General features: G+C 35.2%; 1 long non-coding RNA gene across 1 annotated transcript in view; it reads right to left on the bottom strand.

Moving 5' to 3' along the window:
- Positions 1-2,533: 2,533 nt before the first annotated feature.
- The window catches only part of LOC150056405 (uncharacterized), a 35,583-nt gene continuing 18,500 nt past the window's right edge, over positions 2,534-19,616 (bottom strand). The window contains exons 2-3 of the long non-coding RNA XR_016537322.1: positions 12,335-12,473; positions 2,534-2,762 (exon numbers count right to left, since the gene is read on the bottom strand). This is a non-coding gene — a long non-coding RNA (uncharacterized LOC150056405). The remainder of the gene's footprint in view (positions 2,763-12,334; positions 12,474-19,616) is intronic.

Below are 19,616 nucleotides of genomic sequence, written 5' to 3' on the forward strand. Positions count from 1 at the left end.
CATACTAATTATACCATAAACATAACATTGCTTACCATGCAAAGATACCTAAGAATTACAATGACAGGGTCATGAGATATACTTTCAGAACCAGAACAGATGAAGAAATGCTGGTTTGTAGAAATTATGAGTTTTGAACATCAAATATATAATTAGACACATACACAGATAACACTGGACTACAGCATTTCCTCTAACATGCAGGTTTTGTCTCAATCCTTCAAGGACTAAAAAAATACCCTCCATTTGAGAGTTAGGCCACATATGCATGTAAGAATATGAATAACTACTTAGAAAGTAGAAATTTGTCTTATTGGCAGGTATACAAAATGATCAAAGGGCCACGCTTCCCTCCAAAGTAAAAAAATATATACTAGCTAATACTAGTAAATAGTTATCTTCCTTTGGAGTTTGACTTGTTCTTTCAATTACTTTTATAATTTCTATTTTATAAGTTGTCCTTGTATATATGTGTGTGTTTTCCTCAGTACTACTTGAATTACAGCTCCACTTTTAGTTTTTTGGTAGTTTATTTGGAGATAAGACACACACTTTCTGGCTTTGGCTGCCTTTGAGCTGTAAAATTATATTACTATGGAAATATTCAAGAAGAATGTGTCACACATGTGATATTTTTGTGATGAAAATTGGTCTATATAATATACTAAAAAACAAAGTTGGGGATGAGAAATTTATACTTTAAATTTTCTTTTTCTGTTTTATATAAGCAATGCATACCATCAGAGAAAAATATGAGAAACTGCAAATAATAAATAGATGGATAAACTAAAATCTGCCTGTGTGGTTAGTTCCATGTTATTTTCTAACCTTTTAGAATCTCATCTGCAGTTTTGATGCAGATCATCTTTTGACCTGATTTTTACTTCCTCTTAGTTTCTTGTGGATAACTTCCTCTAACAATGAAAATAAATCGATACCTATCCTTCCATCACAGGAGTCCAACCACCATCTTCACTCAAGTAATGTTCTAGAAAAATATACTCACTTCAGACAACCCTCACCAGTGGTGTCATCATCAGAATGAGCTCATTGAATATAAGTCATCCCCTATCACATTTAAGGAATTCTTTTTAATTACTCAAATCAATTTCATTGTCTGTACCAGGATTTCTCAACATCAGCACTAGTGATGACATTTCCAGACAGAGGATTCTTCTTTTGTGTAAGGTCGTTCCTGGGCTTAAGCTCAGTGCCTGAGCACTGTCCTTGGATTTTTCTCAAGGCTAGAGCTCTACCACTTGAGCCTCAGCACCACTTCCGGCTTTTTCTAAGTATGTGGTACCAAGGAATCGAACCTGGGTCTTCGTGCATGCTAGGCAAGCACTATACCACTAGGCCAAACTCCCGTTCTGTACTATAGGTTATTTAGCAGCAACTCCGGTCTCCTACTTGATGCCAACAGCACCCCATCCAGTGAGACCATCAAAAAAAATTCAGCCTTTCCAAATGTCCCCTAGAAGGAAAAATAGCTCCCAGAGGACAACAATTGAGCTATATCAAAGTTAAATTATTAGCAATGGCCCATAGGACTCTTGACCATTTGGACAAATGGTATCATTTGATATGATTCTTTCTCCTCCTCTTTCTTCAGCAGACAATTCTTTTGAAAGCAACTTGAATGTATCTGCTGTCTCTTGTACAAAGTTTTTACATAAACTATTTCATCTGTCTGACATGTTGTTTGTCCACTCTTTTGCCTACATACACCTTACTCATTCTGATACTTTCACAGGTAGAATAGCCTTCTCAGAATCTTTTTTAACTTCCTTGAGAAGGTTGAATTTTTTCCTGATGCTTTTATGAAACAAATAATCTTTCTTTCAGATTTGTTATTTCCAGTTGTAAGTTAATGTTCATTAATGTGCTTGTTTGCTTAGTGACAACCTCCTTCTGTGCACTGGAACCTATACTGACAGGGGATGAGAACCTTGTCATTCTCAATACCTACAACAATGACTGGTACATGGTAGACAATTGATAAATACCTATTGAATAAGTGGCTTCCCCAGAATCATTTCCTTTGGTGTAAGAAATGTTCTGATGAGATATGCTCCCACTGCTAATATTAATTATGCAGACACATGAGTCTAATCTTTATAGCTGCAGTTATGTGATTCACATTTATTCACATAGTAGCTCCACAAATATATAAACCTTAATCCTAGTTAAGATGCATACATAATAACTGGCATATAACTAAACATATAATAATCATGTTTTTCTATTGTTTACATTGTTAATTATTCATTAGGATTCAGCCAGTTAAAATAACTTAATCTGTGGGCAAAGGCAAGTTTGGTTCTCCTATATAAAGAAAGAGAAAAAATAATAATTTTATAAACATTTACATTGTTTCTATTATTTACATTTGAATTCTTCATTAGAACTCAGCTACTTGAGATAACTTAATCTATAAGCAAAGACAAATTTATTTCTGAGAAAAAATAAGAATTTAGGCATTTATACACATACTTTGTGTGGGTGTTTTAGTTTATTGAATCTGTTCCAAAATATTCTTACCAATATTCTGAATGAAAGACCATCAGACTTTCTTTACAGCCTTGTAATCCAAAAAACAACTTCTTTTACTCCTGTTGGTGATTATGAAGGATCAAGTTAGATTTGATTTTGATATTTCTCATTGCTGTGGCCAGTGACGATGATATAGGATGGCTGTAGTTTCTGTTGTCAATCTTGAGATCTCCAATTTCTCCAGTGGCCACAAGAAACACAGAAGTAACCTGCAAGTAGAAATTTAATTTGCTCATCTTTATGTATCATTCAAAGCTAACCTTTCAGGAAGATTTGTGAAGTTCTAGCAATAAAAACTCAACACAGATTTAAGTGGGGGAACCCCTGACTCTCTTTCAAAACATGTGATTGAAAATTGATGCCAGGCTTACAAAAATGACGCTAGAATATAGCAGTATTGTGTCCTGAGGTAAGAATTTCCATATTTTTAAAACATTGATTTTTCAAGATAATGAAAGTAAGACAAAATAAAATGTGTTTAGGGTCCTTAATGTCCCCAAACTAAGACATAAAGAGGTACTCCTCTACCCTTTCTAAATGCAGCCCAGATACTATGGTTTCTTCTGAGTAGCCTCTCCCTGTTTCCACAGAAGTTCATGTTAACTGGATTTGACTTCTGCACTCTCTAAATAGGTACCTATTACAATATCAAATGAAATCTTTATACTTCCATTTGCCCTCCTCCCTGTAGATTTAAAGTCGACATATTTAATTGAGAAACATATTATAACATTGATCTAAATTCTTTGTCCTACATTATGTAAGACACTACTGGGCTGAGCACATTGGCTCACATCTGTAATCCTAGCTACTCAGGAGGCTGAGATCTGAGGATCACAGTTCAAAGCCAGCAATAAAGAACCTGAGACTTTTATCTCCAGTTAATCACTAGAAAATGGGACGTGGGATTGTGGCTCAAGGGTATGGCAGTAGCTTTGAGCTGAAGAGCTCATAGGCAATGCCCAGGCCCAGGGGTAGGGCAGTAGCCTTGAGCTGAAGTGTTCAGGGACAGCGCCCAAAATTCAAGCCTCATGACTGTCAAAAACAAAAAAACAAAAACAAGAAAAACCCACTATTAGGACACTGCTATAGTATACTATAGGCCTTCTATATTAAAACACTACTGTTTCTTCCAATCCAGGAGCATGGGAGGTTTTTCCATTTCCTTAGTTCTGCTTTAATTTCCTTTTTCAGGGTTTTAAAGTTTTCATCAAAAAGGTCCTTTACATTCTTAGTTAAGCTAATTCCTAGGTACTTTATTTTCTTTGAGGCTATTGCAAAAGGAATTGCTTTCCTGATTGTTACCTCGTTCCTCTCACTGTTGGCATAGAGGAAGGCAGTTGATTTTTGAGGGTTAATTTTATAGCCTGCTACCCTTCCAAAGTTTTGAATCAGCTCAAGGAGCTTGGGAGTAGAGTCTATAGGATTCTTTAAATACAGAATCATGTCATCTGCAAAGAGGGATAGTTTTACTTCCTCTTTCCCTACTTGGATCCCCTTTATGCTTGCTTCTGCCTTATTGCACTGGCTAGGAATTCTAATACTATGTTAAAGAGGAGTAGAGAGAGTGGGCATCCTTGTCTCATTCCTGATTTTAGAGGGAATGGCTTTAGCTTTTCGCCATTAGGTATAATACTAGCTGTGGGTTTGTCATACACAGCCGTTATTATATTTGAAGAATGTTCCATGGATTCCTAGTTTCTCCAGAGCTTTTAACATAAAGGGGTGTTGGATCTTGTCAAATGCCATTTCTGCGTCTATTGAGACAATCATGTGATTTTTGTCCTTGTTCCTGTTGATGTGTTAAATTATATTAATTGATTTGCTTATGTTGAACCAGCTTTGCCTCCCTGTGATGAATCCTGTTTGATCATAGTGTATAATTTTTTGATAAGTTGTTATAGACGGTTGGCCGGTATTTTGTTGAGAAGGCTTGCATCGATGTTCATCAAAGAAATAGGTATACAGTTAATGACAACCTTGCCAAGGGCAATCTACAAATTCAACGCAATACCCATCAATATCCCAATGGCATTCTTTAAAGAAATAGAAGAGGCAATCCAAAATTTCATATCAAATAATAAAAGACCCCGTATAGCAAAAACACTTCTTAGCAGAAAGAACAGCGCCAGAGGAATTTCAATACCAAACTTTAGACTCTATTACAGAGCTATAATTATCAAAACAGCTTGGTAGTAGCACAAGAACAGGCCTGAAGACCAATGGAATAGAACTGAGGACCCAGATATTAAACCACAGACCTATGGCCACCAAATCTTTGACAAGGGAGCCAAAAAAAACAGAATGGAAGAAAGACAGCCTCTTCAACAAGTGGTGCTGGCAGAACTGGTTAAGCACCTGCAGAAAAATTAGTTGACTCCTTCTTTGTCACCCTGCACTAGAATTAACTCCAAATGGATCAAAGACTTGGAGGTAAAAGCTGACATACTGAAAACTTTACAAGAAGGAATAGGAGATACACTAGGCCTCCTTGGCACAGGTCGAAACTTTCTTAATAAGGACCAAGAATCAGAACAAATCAGAGAAAGGCTGGATAAGTGGGACTGCATTAAACTGCAGAGCTTTGGTATGGCAAAGGACATAGCTAGTAAATTAATTAGGAAGCCTACAGAATAGGAGAAGATCTTCACCAACCAAACAACAGACAAAGGCCTCCTATCTAAAATATATCAACAGCTCAAAAAACTGAATCACTCCAAAACTAATCTCCAAAGTAACAACCATCCCATTAAAAAAAAAATGGGCCAAAGACTTAAAGAGAATCTTCTCTGAGGAAGAAACAAAAATGGCCTATAGACACATGAAAAAATTCTCAACATCTCTGGTCATAAAAGAAATGCAAATCAAAGCAATGCTAAGATTCCACCTCACTCCGGTTAGAATGGCCAGGATCAGGAAAACTAATAACAACAGATGCTGGAGGGGATGTGGCCAGGAGGGATCACTACTACACTGTTGGTGGGAGTGCAAACTGGTTCAACCACTATGGAAAGCAGTATGGCAGTGCCTCAAAAGGCTAAACATAGAGCTCCCCTATGACCCAGCAATTCCACAACTTGGCATTTACCCAACCATCCAGAAACCAGGGCACACTAAATCCACTAGCACAACAATGTTCATTGCAGCATTATTCACCATAGCAAAGATATGGAACCAACCTAGATGTCCCTCAGTTGATGAGTGGATCAACAAGATGTGGTATTTGTACACAATGGAATTCTATGTAGCTGTCAGAAAAAAAAACGATATCGACCCATTTGTTAGGAAATGGAAAGACTTAGAAAAAATCATATTAAGTGAAGTAAGCCAGACTCAAAGGAAATTAGGCCCAATGGTTTCCCTCATTTGTCATAATCAGTAGAAACCTTGGGCTCTCCTAGCAGAGATTTGCAATAGAGCAAAACCTTGATACATAAGGCCATATAGTATGAAGCTAATTGAAAGGACCTCCAGGATACTGAAACAAAAGCCATATAATGAATGATTGTTGTCCTTAATGTACTATGTTATCTCTCATCTCTTTTGCTGTCCCTTGGTTATATCACATTGTTACAGTATCTCACTTTGTTATCTGATATATTGGATATATGCATATTTGGTTATTTGAAACTGGATAGGGAAGGGGGAAAAACCTAGATGGGGGGGTGGAGGGGAAGGGTAATGGGGACCAAGATATGTGAAAGGGTATCAATGTATGTGAATTAATGCACCTTCTATCTGGCAAATATCATGTAACCCTTTTATTAATTACAATAAAAAATATTAAAAAATAAAACACTACTGTTGGTTTTTCCAAGTAAAATAAATCTTTAAAAAATCTAAAAATTTTCCATAATCAATAATTTAAAAAATAGACTATTGCAATTTGAGCTCATTGAGTCACTTTAAACAATACAATGTGTAATGGGTACCAAGACATGTGAAAGGGTATCAATGTATGTGAATTAATGCACCTTCTATCTGGCAAATATCATGTAACCCTTTTACTAATTACAATAAAAAAGAAAGAAAAAATAAATAAATAAACAATATAATGTATCAAGTTTTGGTATGAATAAAAACTGTGAATGAAAACAAGCATATTTATAGAGCTCTGGGTCTTTTGTTGGAATAAATGTTTCAGAACTTTTGTTCAGTTATACCCTGATATAAAGACTTCTTTACGTATATGTATCCTTCATTTGCTATAAGCTAATTCTTTTGTCGTACTTCAAATTTAGTTTTCTGTTGACCCACGTACCGGTACTTGAAGAAACTTTAATTTCCAAAGAGTTTTGTATAGTTTAACAGGATGGACTTTGAAGTCAAAAAAGTGTGCTATGTCACTTACCAGCTTAATGCGGGGCGGGGGTGGGGGATCACTTGATCTCCATGAACCTTATTTGATTCATCTGTAAAATTGGAATTTTTGTTTTACTTTGTGACCAAAGAGCAGGCATGGAGAAGGCTCTGGGACAGAAATTGCAAAGACTCACAAAGATTTCTAGCCTGGGTTTCCAAGGAATTGTCCACTAAAGTGATGGCTGAAATCAGAATGGAGCTTAGAAGATGCCACATGGCTCTACTAGCACTTATCCCCTACCATAGTCCTTCTGACAGGCCATTCAAAGACAAGACAGTGAGAAATATTGTAAAAGCAAAACTAAATGATGGCACAATGATATATTTGATTTTTCTACAGATTTTGGCTTAATATCTTTTATGGTCATATAACTGGTTACTATTCCAGTTATATGATACAAAATAAAGATGCCAGGAAATAGACAATTTCCCTTCCCAGAAGGTCTTAATAAACTCACCAGGTTTTCAAATCTGGTTACTATATGCAGTCACAGTATGTCCAAAAAAGGAAAAGACGTGGTTCAAAAGCATAATATATCTTCATCGTATCATTCAACTAGCAACACAAACTCGAATGAAAGCCTAAACAATTTAGGTAAAACAACCTCCTCAGCTATGGTCTCAGAATTCTTCATGATATTAATGAAGTAGACTTCATGGTGTATGGGAAATAACAAGTCATTTCCCTGGATAATTATGAGGACATTAAACACCACATCAAAGAGTTAAAAGTTTTAGGGGTTGGGAGTTTGGCCTAGTGGTAGAGTGTTTGCCTCGCATGCACAAAGACCTCGGTTCGATTCCTTGGTACCCCATACATAGAAAAAAGCCAGAAGTGGTGCTGAGGCTCAAATGGTAGAGCTCTATCCTTGAGAAAGTCCACGGACAGTGCTCAAGCCCTGAGCTCAAGCCCAGGACTGGCAAAAAAAAAAAAAAAAAAAAAAAAAAAAGAGTTAAGAATTTAGAGCTGGGAACGCATGGCTCAAACCTATAACCCTAACTACTTAGGAGGTTGAGATCTGAGAATCAAGGTTTGAAGCCAGTCCTGACAGGAAGGTCGATGAGATTCTTATCTCCAGTTAACTGCCAGAAAGCCAGAAGTGATGCTTTCAGAAGAGGTAGACTGCTAGCCTTGAGTGAAAAAAGTTCAGGGACAATGCCCAGGCCTTAAATTCAAGCTCCACAATCATCCAACAAATAAATAACTAAATAAATGTAAAGGGAACAAGCTGTAGGCCTATCTCCTTGAATAAGAAAAAGTAAAATCACATAAAAGTAAACTATTACAAATATTAGTACTTTACCTTTGACATATAAGTGTAATTTTTGGCCAATCAGAATGCCACAAACAGATGCTAAGGTTCACAAACAAAAAACCCATGTTGCATAAGTCATAATTATACGGAAAATATATTTGTTACACATAGAAAATTCAGATTTAAAATTCATATACTTTATAAGTATAGTGACTTAAGTTTTCATCTTAAAGTAAGAGGTGTATATTAAAACAAGACAGTAAGTACTCTAGAACTCTAGAACTCTTCAGTAGCACCAACATTTCAATAAATGCCCTGTGAATGTAATAGTAAATGTACTGATTGTTTCTTTAGACATGTTTCTACAAACTTTCAAAGCATTCCAATAGTTTATTTTGTCACAACATGCCAATTTGTATATTAAAACACTACTATGGTCAGGAAAAAAAACTAGTTTCAAATAGTTCCAAAAGAGATTTCAAAAGCCTCCAATTTGCTCGAGACAAATATACTTTTAAATATTTTCATCCTATTTACATATTCTCTTCAAAATAAAATGTAAATCAAGTTGTAAGTTCCAGAGAAGCAAACCCAATACAGACTCACTTTTATTTTTAGTTGCAGTATTCTCATTCCACTCACCTTCCAAAACAATCTCAGTCAACGAGAAAGGTTCTGCATCTTAGGGTTGTCCTCCTTAGAATGGCAAACAATCCCCACCGTTCCCTTCCTTCTCTCATTACTGCTCTTAAAAACATTATGAGTATTATCAGAACTTTAATAAAATTAGTACTCCAAGGATGTTTTACATACACACCTATAAGAGGAAACTAAAACAAATCAAAGTTAATTGTGACTGGTGAGAAGAAAATGCTAAAAATCAACATCAGAATGGCTTTTTTTTTTTTTTTATCATTTCCCCATTACCTAGGAGAGGAGCATTCCCCCCTGTGCATGATTTTTGATACAGATTTACTCTGGCCTGCATCCTATCCCCACTTCCTAAGAAATACAGACCTTCTTTGACTCCCCCTTTCATTATTCTTTTTGTTCCTAATAATCAATTCACTTATTCATTCCTATTTTATTCTTGCCTGTCATGCATCTAAAGCAAAGTAGACTGCTGAGAAAATTCATGAAGAAGCTAAGGACCCTCCTGAAAAGCAGAGAAGATACCACTCTCTTTCCTCAAATTGTGGTCATTTCTTCAACCAATTTCTCATTGGTTATTGAGATTTTTCAGAATTTTTGAAAGCACAATCCAACTCCTTTTTCAACACATTTCTTTTAAGTTACTAAAAGCAAACCAAGAAGAAAAAAAACGTTTTTGGAATTATAAGGTAATAAGTAATTTAATGAAAGGGAAGCCTTAAAATCCAGGCATCTATCAAGGTCAAGGACCTGGAGGAAGCTCTTGTGCATAGTCAGACAGCTCCTCAGAGTGGGAGCCCCTGGCATGTGAATACTTCCCAGGTTCCTTGCTCTGATTGGTAAAGACAAACTCTTTGAGTCATGGTTCAAAGCCAACCAGTGTAGAAAAGTCTGAGACACTTCAGCTACCAAGGCCAGAAGAGAGATGTGGTTCAAGTAATAAAACAGCAGCTGTGAGCAAGCAACCCAAGTGTGAGTGTTCCAATCTGAGTTCAAGACATGCTACCAGCACCAGTAAAAACAATAATAATAATAGTAATAATATTAACAACAAAAAAAGGAGACTTTTTTTTTGCTGAATTTGTGGAAATGCCCTTCACTGTAATTCAGTATTCAAACACTGGAATATAAAATGTATATGCCCTTGATAGTTAATATCAAATAACTGATTCATTAATAATATACAAGTGAAAATTGTACAAGTGTATCAGTAGTAGTGCTAGTAATAATTCTGGGGAGAGACTAAAAATTTTTAAACAATTGTAATATTTCTCATTCTACTTGACAACTAAATGTACAATTACTACTACCATATATTTGCCAGTGATTACATTCAGTTACTATTCCAGTTATCTTTACTTGTGTATATGGATTATCTAAAAAAAGTATGGAGATAGTCACATGAAACTAGTAAATCACAGACAGATGCAGATGCCGTATTATTGTTTTCCTTTAGCCACATATACCCAAGAGGACTAAAGGCTAAAAACACAACTCCCATTTTATTTCATTTGAGTATAAATAAAAACAAAAAGCTAGAATCACACTGACATAGTACAAGGAGAAACCACATAGTACAACAAATGTGGACAGGAATATTGTGATGGTATAAAAAGAACAAGAAAAAGTCTGATGCAACTGATAGCTTTTGCCCAATTTCAATGGATGATTGGCTTTTGTTCCACTTACCTCTTCCTCAATGCATCCTTTGATTCTTTTGGAGGAAGGAAAAGGAGTTTCATGGTCATTCATAGTGTAATGATAGCAGATGTAGGATTTAAGATACATTTTTAAGTACCTTTAACCAATACTGAAACGCCACTAAGGGGCTGGGTTTGAAGGGAAGTTACCTAGCTCAAGGTTTTATTTAGTGAGGTTCCACTTTTTCACTCACTGCCTGCAAATCAGCATTTTTAGTGGACAAAGGGCTCAGCAGCGGCCTTATGATTGCTTCTTTTCAAATGGTAATGGCTATCCTAACTCCTCTGCCAGGTTTTTCTTACCAGTGCACAAATTGCAGTTTACAAGGCTCTGAGGGGGAAAAAAAATCTTAGCTGAATATCTTTTTTTTTATTCGACAAACTGACATGTAAATTACCCTTTAAGTGCTCCACTCTAGGGCTCTGATCATCTCCTAATTGTCACAGTCAATTGTAGCCAACAGTCTCTTCAATCCCAAGCGCTTTGACAACAAGCACAAGGATCAAAGCAGAATCAGCTCCCTGCAATATCCTTCTGTTTAGGATGCTACAAATCGTCTGCAAAATAAAGGTGTAAGGGCATTGCTGTAGAGGAAACTGAGAGCAGTAACTATTACAATACTCATGTCTCCATTTCTGAAATTATGCTGTATAAGCTGCTGTGATCTTTAATCACATGTGTCAAGCAAATATATAAACCTCCTGGGCAATTAATATGCTCTTTAGATTATACTAATAATGAGACTTTACAAACAACACTGCTCAGGAAAACCATAACACAGTCATGGCATAGCAATTATTTCATAGCAGATTGAGCTTCAGAAAGTATTGTCAAACATACTCCATGTCTGAACACAAATTCCAAAGCATAGTTTTTATTGCTGAATTTGGCGTCTGGATTCCCTGCTTCTCTAAACAAATAGCCCATTAAAAATTCTAGAAAAGTTTTCGTTTTGTTGTGTTTTGTTGTATTAACCTAGAAATGTCCAGCTGGAAATGCAGCACCAAATAAATTTAAAATGTAACATAAAAACTAGTTTCAGAAGAATTATGTTCTGTTTACTAATGATAACTTTGTCTTATTTCTTTACTGGAAACCAACGAATTAAAAGTCATTACATGATCTAACTATATATTCCTAAATAAGGTATACTTACCAAAACCATTCCTTTACAAATTTCAATTATTTCTAACTAATTAGTTATCATATATCATTTAGTTTCCTAAAGTTACATATATGCTTTTAAAGAAAAAGATATAAAAATTTTAATCCAGGTTGAGTACCTGTGGCTCATGACTAAAATCTAGCTACTCGGGAGTATGAGATCTGAGGATCCTGGTTCAAAGCCAGCCAAGTCAGAAAAGTCCCTGAGACACTTATCTCCAATTAGCCACCAGAAAATACTGGAAGTAGCCCTGTAACTCAAAATGGTAAAGTGCTAGCCTTAAGTAAGAAAAGCTCAGAAATAGCACCTAGGCCCTGAATTCAAGCACACTTCCAACAACAGCAACAAAAATAATCTACCCATTAAACGACAAAACTTATCATTCAGTGGTGATAGAAATTCCAATACTGAATCTATGAGATGCCTAATTTAAAAAAGAGTCAGGGAAGTGGGGCTGTGGCTCAAGTGGTAGAGCACTGACCTTCCCCCACAGTTTGTCCTCTTGTACCAGGTATTATGCACATACCTTGCATAAGACCACACAGTATTTGACACTATTCCTATGCTGAAGGCACTCAGGGTTCCTTTTTCAGCTAATTCACTCTCATCACCCTATAGAAGTTTCCTATACTCCTTTCATTTTCACCTTGAATCCTCAGGTTTGATTGAAGAGCTTCACAGAAGGGTCTATTATAGATTGAGGAATGATCCATTTCACATCTGAAGCTCCAAAGAGCTACTTGTGAGGAATCTTTTGAGTGCATTTATCTCACATGTGAGGCTTTCTGTAAAATCAATATGGGTATTTTTCAGTTTGACAAGTCAACATGAAATATCACATAATAATAGAAAAACAGAGTTGTACATTTAAACACATACAATACAGTTATCTATGACAGTGTTTATAGTTATTACTCATAGATACCATTGAGGATGTCTAATCTGAATTTATTCCCATAGCTGGACTAAAGATCCTGGAGAGTAAAATGGAGTGCTCACCATGTACCTTGCTTCACTGTCCTACCAGACCTGTCGTGAAGACACAGAACTGGCAGAAATCAAGGCTTTTGCTTATAATCTGAGAGTGATATGATGAGTTGGAAAGAAATTAACTAGGGGTAAAAAATTAACAACCTAGGAGATTTATTTTTAAGTAGTTTTTAAGTCACATTTAATTACTTGACAAAACTGGGTAAAACAGTTGGCCAAAGAATAGTGACCATGTCTTGAATCCCTACCACTACCACAGTAAGGACTAGCCAAGTAATTGACATGTTTGTGTTGATAGTCTTTGGCGAAAGTCCACATCTCTTTTGCCATCTGTATAAGCTTAAGGAATGTGCTTTAAGTTTATGAAATCTCTGCGTAAATTTTTCATTTTGAAATATGATTAATTATAAGACATATATGATAAGGCTTCCATATAATTAAACAAGAGGATCTTAAAGGACATAGCACACAGAACATGGCCTGTGGAAAAAATTACTCCTTGAGCTTACCCTCCAAAGTTCCTCAACTTCAAAGATGCTGATATTTCTTCTGTTCTCTTTCAACATTAACATCCTGAATTTTACATGATGGTATTGGCCACAGAATATGCTCACTAAATTAGTTTTGGACCGAGCAGAAGAAATGGGGTGAGAATGGTAGAAAGGAAAAGAGCTCCCATTGCCTAGTATTACCCTTGGCACGAAACATAAAGGGAAATGTCACATATGTTTGTATGGCAAAATGTGTCATACTTAATGATACAGTTGTTTCTATATACTCCACCAAACAAAGGATCTCAGAGGCAGATGAAATTTAAAGAGTTCTCTGTAATTGCTCAATTCTCTCGATCACATTTTCCTGCATCTCATCACTGCCTTAAAAGTAGTAACAGCATATGTATATGATTATCTGTGCTTGGACCAACTAATTTGTGGATCACTTGAAACATTTTTAATTTTAGGTTAATTTCTTCATCACTCAGAATAAGCTCAGAGTTGGTAAAAATGTAACTTCAAAGAATAAATGTTCATGTTAATAAAAAATGAGAAAACCTTCATTCTGAAGTAAAACTGTAATCATAAAGTACAATTTAATGTTAGAATGTACATCGAAGTCAAACAAGTAAAGATAAATAAATTTTTGTGTTATTATTTCAACTAATGTATACCAAAAATGAATCTATGTCATAATGATGATTTTCAGCTACCTTGCTATGTTATTCTTTGTTATTAAAATTAAGCCATAGATATCATTCCAAAGATAATAAGGTATTTTATTATATGCTGATGTAGGACTGCAAGTACAAATTGAAACAATTTCCTACTTTTAAATATGTCATTTCCTTAAAACTTTTAGTTTATTTGATTTGGACTCAAAAAATATTTTTACCAAGGAAAAAGATTATAAAATTATCATTACATTTCCAGATTGACACATAAAAACCTATATAATATAAAACGAACCTAAAACACATCAAGACTGACCCTTGAGCAACTTTAGGGTTATGGTATTCATATATTTAGCCCTTTAAAGACTAACCAAGTTTCATTAAGAATTGAATTTCCACCAGGCTTTGAGGTTCTTCACCATAATTCCAACTCCTTAACAAACAGAAGCAGGAAGATATCAAATTCAAAATCAGCTCATGCAAAATTATCATTGAAATCTATCTTATAAAAGAAAATGAATAAAATCAGAAAGGCTAGGGTTATGCATCAAGCCTGGCACACTTAAGGACCAGGATTCAATCTGTAGTACTCCAGTACTACGCCAGTACTAAAAATTAAATTAAATTTCAATTAAAGGAGCAAAATGACTTTGACTCATATTCCAAAAAAAATCTTAACTCATGCCCAATACATAAATTTTGCTCCCCTTTGTAAATCTATTTTTACCCTTGAGAACTGAAAAGTCAGTTTGTAGGTTTATCTCTCACTTCTACTTATGCAAGCCAAAAGGAGTACAAATCTCCATCTTCTTTATTTCTCAAAAAAATAAAGAAAAGGGGCCAGGAGTTTGGCCTAGTGGTAGAGTGCCTGCCTACCATGCACGAAGACCCAGGTTCGATTCCTCGGTACCACATACATAGAAAAAGGCTGGAAGTGGTGCTGTGGCTCAAGTGGCAGAGTGCTAGCCTTGAGAAAAGCCCAAGAACAGTGCTCAGGCCCTGAGCTCAAGCCCAGGACTGGCAAAAAGATAAATAAATAAATAAGAAAATAGAATTGAAATGTCAAACTTCAGGGCATAGCAAACACAAAATCAGATAAATGGATGGATCGTTTATAAAATTTAATCATACACATATGCATTCACCATCACCATAATGCCAACACCACCATCTCTGGCAAGCCACATTTAACCCAAAATACCAGGCTATAACACCTATTAAGAAGCTAATGGTAGGAAGCTAACTGGATAAATCTCATTATTATGACTTTTTAAATAGGTAAAGGAAAATTATACCTGAGAACCAAGATTTCTTTCGGTACTTAAAACTTCCATGATGATATTTATTTTCCATGAAAGACCCTGTGTATTTTTCAATTCTCATTGTAAATAAAGGGGGGCAGGGTGGGTCTAAAACATGCAAGCACTCCTGGACCTATGTTTTTCTATTCTAACACCAAAATCCTTAGATAAGAGATTTCCAAAGTCTAAGAAAGGAACTTAAATAAGAACCTACATAATATGTTCCTTGATATTATGAGATTATCTCAACAAAACCACAGTACTGAAGTGAATATCTGATCCTTTTAAAGATCTCAACAAAAATTATTTCACAACTCGTTTCATCACTTATGTATTCCCATGGTTATTTATCTTCCCTTATTAGCATGTTCTTAAGCTTTTATGTAATTTCTAATTGTGATTTTTAACTGTATATCTTGTTCTTCAAAGCTATGAATTGAAACTGGAGATATAACTAGTTGTTTAAAATGTATGAGGCATGTGTTTTATTCCAATTCTACAAAAGGAAAATATTGAGTGATAGCTCCCTTTTGGGTATTTTATTATATGTTGATGTAGGATTGCAAGTACAAACTGAAGAAAGAATTTCCTACTTTTAATACATTGCTTCCTTAAAATTTTTGCTAGATTTGATTTGGACTCAAAGTATAGCACCATTAAGTCCTATTCAATAGGATTTAATAAATATAACTAATAAATATGACTACAGACAATTATTCTTGCCACTTTTCTATGCTTCAAAGTAAGTGCATAGGACTCCTATGGCTTTCAGTCTATCTAAACTAAAATTATAAAATGTGCATGTCTCATTTAATATGAGGAAGGGTTAAGGAAAAAGGCAAAAAAATGGAAAGTTGTTATCTGTGATATGGAATTTGCAAGATGAAAAATGTCTAGCAATGTATATATTATACAGTATATAACTATACTAAAAAGCAGTTAAACATAGGATCAACATTGTTATTTAACTATAATTTTTCATTAAAATTTAGTCAACTCTATTTTAGGAAAATTCATTGACTTAATAACAATGAATAATTAAAGAACACCTATAAAGAGATACAATAAAGATACTCTGATTTTAAATGCTAGGAGGTCAACTCCTAAAATTTAGTTCTTCCATTTTTTTTCTCTGTTGTCTTTTGTTTAGGAAATTATCTAGAAACTTTTCAATTCCAAATAAAATTGGTATGTGACTTAACATAGGAGACGTTGTACCTGAAAATACAGGTTAAAACTAAATAACTTCCCCAAAGTCTGACTATAGAATTTCACTTCTCTTGTGAAAGACTCAAACAGAGAAACACCAGAAACCACCCATACCAGGTGCTCTGATCTGAAGCTAGAGCTACACACATAGTTGCCATTTAACATCTCAAAATTTCACTGAGTATTTGGTAGACCAATCAAAAGCTGAAGTTCATTGAGACAAAAATACCTAACCCTAAACTAATCTACTTTTCAATGGGTCTTTTCATTTCCATTACAGTAATTCCACAGTATCTCACTACTCACTTTTCAAAATTGATCTTTTTCTTTCTTCAACAATTTTACTTTGGTTACTTTCTTTAGTATTTTTTTTTTTTTTTGCCAGTCCTGGGCTTGAGCTCAGGGCCTGAGCACTGTCCATGGATTTTTCTCAAGGCTAGAGCTCTACCACTTGAGCCACAGCACCACTTCCGGCTTTTTTCTATGTATGTGGTACCAAGGAATCGAACCTGGGTCTTCATGCATGCTAGGCAAGCACTTTAACCACTAGGCCAAACTCCCGGCCCTATTTTTTAATAATTATATACAAAATGATACCCCAACCCCCTAATTCAGGGTTATAAAGCTTTCACTTGCTTTCACAAGTCCATATATATTTGTCCCACACAAAACAAATTGGGAAGGCCTGGAGTTTGGCCTAGTGGTAGAGTGCTTGCCTAGCATGCACAAAGACCTGGGTTCAATGTATGTACAACATACATTGAAAAACTGTAGTAGAGCACGAGCCTGGAGAAAGCCCAAGGAGAGTGCTCAGGCCCTGAGTTCAAGCTTCAGGATTGGGGAAAAAAAAAAAAAAGTGAGAGCTAGATACTATTGCCTCAGGTCTGCAATCTTAGATACTCAGAAGCTGAGTTCTAAGGATGTAGGTTTGCAGCCAGCCAGAGCAGGGGTTAAGAGACTCTTAATTCCCATTAGTCACCAAAAAGCCATCAATGGAGCTGTCTCTCAAGTGACAGAAAATTCTTCAGAAAAAACAGTTCGGGGAACTTTCAACTTTTGAGTTGAGGCTCCAAGTGGCACAGCATGCGCACACACACGTGCGTGCACCCACACACACACACACACACACACACGTGTGCAGAAAAGTAATCACATCTTTTTTGCCTAAGATCTCAAGAATAAAATAATATAGTTAAAACTAAATGCTATATTAGTTCAAAACTTTTTCTCTGCATATATACCCTTAATAAGACCAAACTATTTGTTTAAAATGCTTATTGCTGCACTGTTTATCTTATTCATTAGGTACAGCAAAATTTTAATGACTGTAAGGAATTTGAGGTTTGGGAAACTTCTGACAGTTTCATTAGTAGTAGTAATAATAGCTATTAATAGCAATAATCCATGGACAAATATATCTTAAGCACTTATACCATCTCCCCTCCCCCCAAAAAATATCATGTAAGTCAAACATCAATATCCTCTGAAATTTAATGAGACTGAGCCTAAAACAGATTAAGTAACTTGGTTAAAACTATACACTAACACACTGCTTTGTTCTTAACCACAGAGCTTTTGGCATCCTGATGCATTGCGGCATCCTGATGCACTGCCGTGAGTGTAGTTAGAGTTCAACTTATGTTGTTCTTCTTGGAAGCTCTTACTTGTCTTTTTAATAAATGAGTTCCCTCTTGTTTTGGTGTTATTTTACTGCCAAATAGTTGCTGAGTAGAAACCCATAGATGCAAACACTTGTTTAGGTTGATGCTATCACTGAACAAAATGTGGTCACACACCAAATGGTCATTGACCATCAATAGCAACTCACTTTGCTCCACTTTGCCATATCTCAGACACCAATATATGGTCACTAATGTGGATTGACTGTCCTCATCACACATGAAGTTTTCAGACCATTCCCTTCATAGAATAGATCTGTACTGACCAGTGTTTCCTAATCCTGTTGAGTTTGAGACTATACCTGCTAGCCATTCAGGACTTTCCTAGTGACAATATCTCCTGTTGCAAACACCATAATCAATATCAGTGAAGAGCACAAAGACCAACAGAAAAGGCCTCTATATCTGGATCATTTTTCCCATACTTTTATATATTTGGATAGATATAGTGTGAGATAGGAAACACATTCTTGACAATTTATTCGAGTCCTCTGAGAACCCAATGATAATAAAACTAGAACACTAAGAACTCATTTGGTTATGCCATAAAACTAATATATACATATATATGTAACATATATTATATATTATATAATCTTGTATATATAATATGATGTCTAATATTATATATACAGCGTGTGTGTGTGTGTGTGTGTGTGTGTATGGCCTAAAAGGTAAGGTGTTTTTCCTTAAATGTGAAATAACAAGAACTTTAAACTCCAATCCCAATGCATTTTGGGAATGTGGGGGGAAGGAAATAGGACCAAAATCATGAGAAGGGGTAGTAATGCACTTACTACCTGACGAATGTAACTGTAACCCCTCTGTACATTATCCTGACAATTAAAAAAAGACTTTGTTAAAAGATGATGTAATATACTAGACATTTTACATACACTCTTCTTGTAATCCTCATAACCTTCATAGAAGATAAGGAGTATTACTCTTCTTACCAGTGAAATAGATTAATTTGGCAAAATTCAAATAACTAGAAAGTGGTAGTTACAGAGATCAGCTATTAACAACTTACTTTCCATGTAATAGACAAATTCTTAGCTAAAAAAAAAAGAAAAAAACTGTAATCCAGTAGGAATTTTGACACAAGATAGTTGTGGATTGGTATTAAAACTTGAAGAAGAGAAAAATGTGAAATAAAAATAGTTGATTAAATGAGTGGCTTTAACACATTGGCCTCTGTTATTATATCTTTATATAATGCTTCTTTTCCAAAGGATATAAATTGATTTTAATGCCACTAGGACTGGTAGCAAGAACCATCAATAGAGTATATGCCTAGCAAACACAAATCCCTGAGTTTAAACCCTAGGGATAAAGAAAAAATTAAATGCATGCAATATAAAACAATAAACTAAATTTAAATTAAGTTAATACAGACTGGAAACCATATCGAGATGGCATCCCATTATTGTTTATATATATATTTCTTAATGCAAATTGTGTAGGTTTTTTTTATTTTTTGACCAAGATGACTATAATCCGGCCTTAACTATTTCCCTAGACCCATCAAACAATTGTAAATTTTGGCATGGCATATCTTTCCTTCCTAAATGAAGTGGCTTT

Source organism: Megascapheus bottae, chromosome 12 (genome assembly GCF_031878675.1).
Source record: "Megascapheus bottae isolate mThoBot1 chromosome 12, mThoBot2.hap1, whole genome shotgun sequence".
In the NCBI taxonomy this organism is placed as follows: domain Eukaryota; kingdom Metazoa; phylum Chordata; class Mammalia; order Rodentia; family Geomyidae; genus Megascapheus; species Megascapheus bottae.